The sequence below is a fragment of the Fusarium graminearum genome, chromosome 4 (genome assembly GCF_000240135.3).
Source record: "Fusarium graminearum PH-1 chromosome 4, whole genome shotgun sequence".
NCBI lineage: Eukaryota > Fungi > Ascomycota > Sordariomycetes > Hypocreales > Nectriaceae > Fusarium > Fusarium graminearum.
In genome coordinates, this window is record NC_026477.1 from 5,367,258 (window position 1) to 5,373,167 (window position 5,910).

Consider the following 5,910-nt stretch of genomic DNA (forward strand, 5'->3'; position numbering starts at 1 on the left):
CTCGGAGCGGGTGGCAGCCCAGTTTTGGGTGTGTGTGTGCGCTGAGGTTTACTGGGATTAGCGGTTCCCGGGGGGGGGGTATCTGGCATCCCCACCTGGGCACCCTGTACCGCTGACCCAGGTACTCGTCAGTGGCGGTTGAGGGTTAGCGCTGGTGGCGGTTGGACCACAGGGTACAAGAGGCCAGGTACCTCTTAGTTCGGGGGCCAGGATGGAGAATTGAGATGAGATGGGGAATAGTCAAGTGGATATTGCATGTGTATGGGTGGGTAATTTTATGTGTCTGCGAGTGTTGCATGTATGAATTGATTTTTGGATCGGAGGGGAATCAACAACAGATGAAGAAATGTGGATCATTACTTACCTACCTGGGACAAGACTGAACTGAGAGGCAACTGACTGATGCGTCTTCTGTAATAGTACTCACAGAGGAATGAGCTGCATCTTGTTTCCCCGGAGTCTTGGATTAGAGAGAGCGGGCGTAACAAAAGACTCGTATGCCGAATGATGATAAGCGAATGCCAGACATAAAACGTCTTGCAAGCTAAAGCACCTAGTTATTAGTAGGCGTGTGGCTGGAACAGCCCAGGTTGACTTTTTTTTCCCTCTCTATCAAGATCAACCAACACCAACTTTGGTTTAGTTAGGTAGCAGATCAGATCTGGGTTGGGCTGGGCTGGGTTGGGGTTGGGTTGGAACGCCGTCCAGAATTATTATGAATTATATGTCCGTATATTCTGTTGCTGCAGAGGCAACGAGTCGAGTCGAGTCGAGTCAAGCCAAGTTGACGAACTGTGTCAAAGTCGTGCCGAGAGCCGCAACTAGATTTTTCAATGGATACCAGTTCAACGGCGACAATACTCCAAACGGCGATGTTAGGTAATAACCCACGAGAAACATCCGTCGTTAATTAATATCGACGGCGGCACTGCGGGTGGCTAAACAGCTAAACAGTAAATGGGCCTTCGGGGTGGGCGATTCTATTCCACAGAAAGGGCCTTAGTCCAAGTTGATAGGCTCAATTTGAGGCTGAGGGCGGGCCTTTTAGCTAAAACAATTATCCTTTTTTCTCCTCTGCCGGCGGCTCTGCTCCTACTTTGCTCTGTTCTGGTGCTTCTTCGTATGAGTCGGAGAGACGGGCGCGTAGAAGAACAAAACAGAATTGTGCAAGGGCAAGAAAAAAAAGAGGGTCGAAGCCCAACGATGGAGTCCTTCTTTGATTGTCGAGGATGGAGGCGAATGGAAACACTTCGGCCACTGCAACCAGACTCAGAGTCCCTGGACAAGACAGGGAAGGACAAGAAACAAGGCCAAAGAGGATGTTATTTCAGACTTGACAGAAAAAGGTTAATAATAAAGAAGCGAGAATCTAGGATGAACTCATTAGAGAGGAATACCGGGTGCCTTGTATGTATGCAACAAAAAGGAAGGCATCCTTTACTTTGAATCCTGGCTCCCAAGTTGCGGTGAAAGCAACCATTAAATCGACAGTCGTCGGGGCCCGACCGGGGTCTTCCTAGTAACCAAGGGTCCCCCAAAGATTTGAAGTACGTACTGCATGCTTCAACGGGTACTGCTTTAATTGTCCAGGCCTCATTGTTTTATCAGTGCTCTGTAACCCAAGACATTTATATACGAATAACCTGATACCAAGCACTCTGGAGACATCGCAACTGTCCATACATACCAGGTCATAGGCCAGGTCCGGGCCTAGGTCCAGGTCAGGGCCTCGAGTGAATACCATGGCGACGGTCACGATAGTGGAACTCGAGGTGCTCTGACATTTGGATGGCTTGTGCTTGCTCTCCCTTGGCTCGTAGATTATTGTACATATTACCTGTATCTGTAAGCTTGGCTGGTCCATTATTAAACTCTCCGTCATGAATGGTTTAACATTACCCAACCAAGTGGTGTAGTCGCTGTCATCTCATACAACGTAAGACGTAAACTCACGATACTATCTAGAGAATTCCGAATACGCTGTCGCAACCATACAGACCGACCGGCTTTAACAGTTCTCTCAGAGATTCAGCCCATCTCTAATCAAGTAATCATGTCATCCAGCGGGCTAGTCTAGTGAAGTCTCGAGGTTAAACGTGCCGACCAGGGTCAAGCATCGAGTAGCGTAGCTACGTAGGTATGTAGGTACCGACAGCACAGTAGCCCGACTAAGGAGCGCCATGGGTTACAAACACATACTTGACCTTGGGATTAATGGATGGTAAATCAACATGGATGGTTGATAAGGCATCGCTCGGCCGATGAGAAGAAAGCTTCAGAATCGCTCTAATTATCGATCGCGTAGCATCGCATCATATCGCATCGTATGCAGCCCAACAGTCGTCAGAAAGCCACTGTCAGCATCTATATATGATGCTTCAGTTTGGTAGTCTGATGGTTTCTAGTGCTGCTCACCATCACGATGCCATCACCAACGCGCGCAAGTCGAGAGCCGCTATCGGCCTTTTGCCTTGAAGCTACCAAAAAGCCTTTGCTTCCATTGGCTCTCATAAACGTGCGCCGTACGCATGACGCTATTGTACATGCAGCAGGCAGACCAGCACATGCAGCTTGAGGGTGTGTATGCGCTGTACGTACTTTACTTTACATTTTAGCATCGACAACAAAAATCGGCTCCGAGAGAACTTGTTGGTTGTTGGATGACAAGAAGGCTGGGGGGGTCTCTCTCTCTCTTTCTCTCCCTCGTTCCGCTCGTCTTTTCCCACTATTTTTCTAGTTCTTTTTTCAACTGCCGTGGCAGGTCGTACGAGTAAGTTAGGTGAAGAGATCATTTGTAAGAATGGGAGAGAAAGAGAAAAGAGAAAAGAAGAAAAACAGAAATCTCTCCGGCGACTCCGTCACACTTGTGTCGTATAGAAATGCTACAAACTATACGTAATTAGTAGTGTTTTCTCTCTTTCCCACGGATAACTCGGGCTCGACTCATGAACTATCTCCATTGTAATATGATAAACTTGACTGGTTACGGACGGTCCAGTTGAGAGAGAGAGAGAGAGAGAGATAGAGAGATATAGAAACCCCCCCTTTTGCATGACATTGGATGACATTCCGCCAAGACGTGTCGCCATACCAGAGATCAACAAAGCTGAGAAACCTGGCATTTGATTCCATATGGCACGGATACTGTAGAGTCATACTCGCCTATTCCTTAGTCCCTCGTTAAAATGTCGTATCGGGGTTTTCGGGCAAGGAAGTTCCCGATGGGCCGTTGTCAATCCTTGATCCTTCTCTATAGCAATCACAAAGATATGCCGTTGATGCGAGCGGAGAGTCGCGTGGCCTTTTGGACTAACAATAGCTGGGTGCTAAGGTATGGAACCGAATGTCATTCATGACTCTAGTGAATAAGGCTGTGTGTAGTAAAGCAGATTCTGGATTCTTCTTCGGCTCAAGATCTCATTACCTCGGTTTAACGGTTTTGGATATTGCCTCTAGCCACTCTAACTAACGGATAACCATTGTTTAGTGTTCATAAGGCCTCGGCCCTAGTGGCCGTTAGGTTGTTTGCACATATGTATAAAAGGGAAGAAAACAGAGGCCAATCAAAATCATCACCAATTCCATTGGATACCTAGTTGCTTCGCGGGTTGTTACACCAAAAAAATGCCCCGCGATAAGCACCAGCCCAGCCTTGAGCTTTAGCTTCTGTCCTCCCCCTCATTTAGGGATCTACAGGCACGCAAGCACTGAAAATGGCAGCGCGGCGAGGCCGACCATGACGCGTTACAGCATTCTCAACAAATTTACTCATAATAGGTGGCTTGTTGACGCTCATTATTATATGGCCTCGTATTGTTTTCGCAGTAACTCTCGGCTACGAGGCTGTAAGTCAAGTTAATAAATTAGGTCAAGGTATGCCTGGACAAGGCCCAAGCAAAGCCCAGCACTCACATGAGGTCTGGACTGTCGATCTTCATCCCCGTAAGCGGGTCACTGCAACCACATAACCAAAGTAGACTGTTGTCTGTCTATCTGGTATTCTCCGCGGGAAACACCAACGTGACCGAGTAAGAGTAAGAGCAAGAGCAAGTACTACAAAGCTGATGCAAAGTACAGTACCCGGAAGAGCATATCCTATCTCTCGCCTTCTTGTCGGTGAAGAGGGATATCTACCCGGATTCCGGCTTCGTGCAGCTGCTTTCTAGGCAGATTGCATAGGTAGGCAACAACCTCAAGATAGCTATGATGGACGAAATACATGAGAATGACGTTCGAGGTGATATATGTCTCTGAGCTGTCAATCAAACAACGCGGTTACTGTATCCCTTCTGGGCTGTTCGCATATCTAAACAAGATTTGGTGTCCATCCATTTTGAGCTTCCTGCTCGATGGCTGCAGCTGCAGACGGTTGCCGATATGCGGCCAGCAGATAGATAGATAGATACCTTTAGCCCACTTACTAACTAACGTAAACAGTGTTATGATCTATGTCCATGTCTGCTACTAGATGTAAATGCCGGTCTGGATGATCCATCGGCTACGTAGCTAACCTCAATGCAAATGGCTATATTTTTTTTTTAGTAGACTAACGATCGTGGCTGGTGATTTATATCATACTTAGTAGTCTTTTGTTCTCCCTCGACTATCAGGTTGCTTCGTCAACTCCCTCCTTAACTATATCTCTCCAGATACCATTGTCTCGCAACGCCATATCGTCTCTGTTCAAAAAAACATTGGATTTGATATATCATTTTCTAAACTTCAAAGGTGGTTGCGACTTCCTCTTGAATTCCATTCTAGTTTTGGCGTTCATCACGTGTAGATATGAAACCTCCACAATCTCCACCTTCTTACATTCACCATCCTTTGATTCTTCTCACTCTCCAAAGCCTCGTCTCACCGCCCAAGATTTATTCACTCACCCGTTCTTCTATGCTATCAACTAATACATCTCATGTCATTAGCCTCTCTGCTGTAACATATGAGCTGCAGAAGAAAAAAAGAGCAAGGGTCCTCGCACGTAACAAGTGCCACTTTGCCAACCCGCCCTAACCCACACTTGTCCCACAATGCTAACCATTTGCCGATGCAAAAGACGACTTCGAATTACCCACGTTAGCTAACCGACGCATCACTAAGAATTGCTTCACATAGACCCTTGCAGGCCTTTTGCGTGTGAGAGAGAGAAAAAAATATCCTTTTTTTCCGGGCACGCGCGCATGGAGCGGTCCGCATGAGCCTTTTCTGCTTAACAACCCCTGCTCTTGTAACAGGTCACAATCACATCTTTGGTCGAGGGGTCATTTTCACCTTGTCCAACCAAAATCCCTGTTATATCTTCTTCCTCCGACTGCTTGGGAATCCAAAGGCCGAGGGAAGAGGCAAGGTTAAGCCCAAGCCTAAGACTGCATTCGGATCATCGTCTCGGATTTACATTTACATTTGCATTCGCCGGGTTACGGTAGGGTAAGGATGGTGGCACTCGATCGGAATTTGATCAGCTCCTCCACACACAGACTCGCGTTGCAGTTGCAGGATCAGCGGTTTCGAGTGGCAGACACATAGGATAGGAGAGGGAGACAAGCAAGAAACACCTGCTACATACGGTATGATATGCTATGCTATGCTGTGTGTGCTGCCAGACTGATTCACCGTGTCTGATCACATGGTACAGTGAGATTCAGCCACCCAGTGCTGTATTATAAATGCTTCATCGGCAAATCTTACTTCAAAACACTCGTCTTGTATTATATCACTTTTCTGCTGTCATTGGACTGGGCTGACTAGACAGGTAGTCATGGGCGGGCCGTCCCTTGGCCGTCTCACTGAAATGACCAGCTGACTTGTGACAGCGAAGCCACCCATCACCATCATCATTTCCTAAGTACATACAAGTCTACAAGTAGATGTACATACTGACATGTACATGCTAATTTGGCTGCCTGTTCT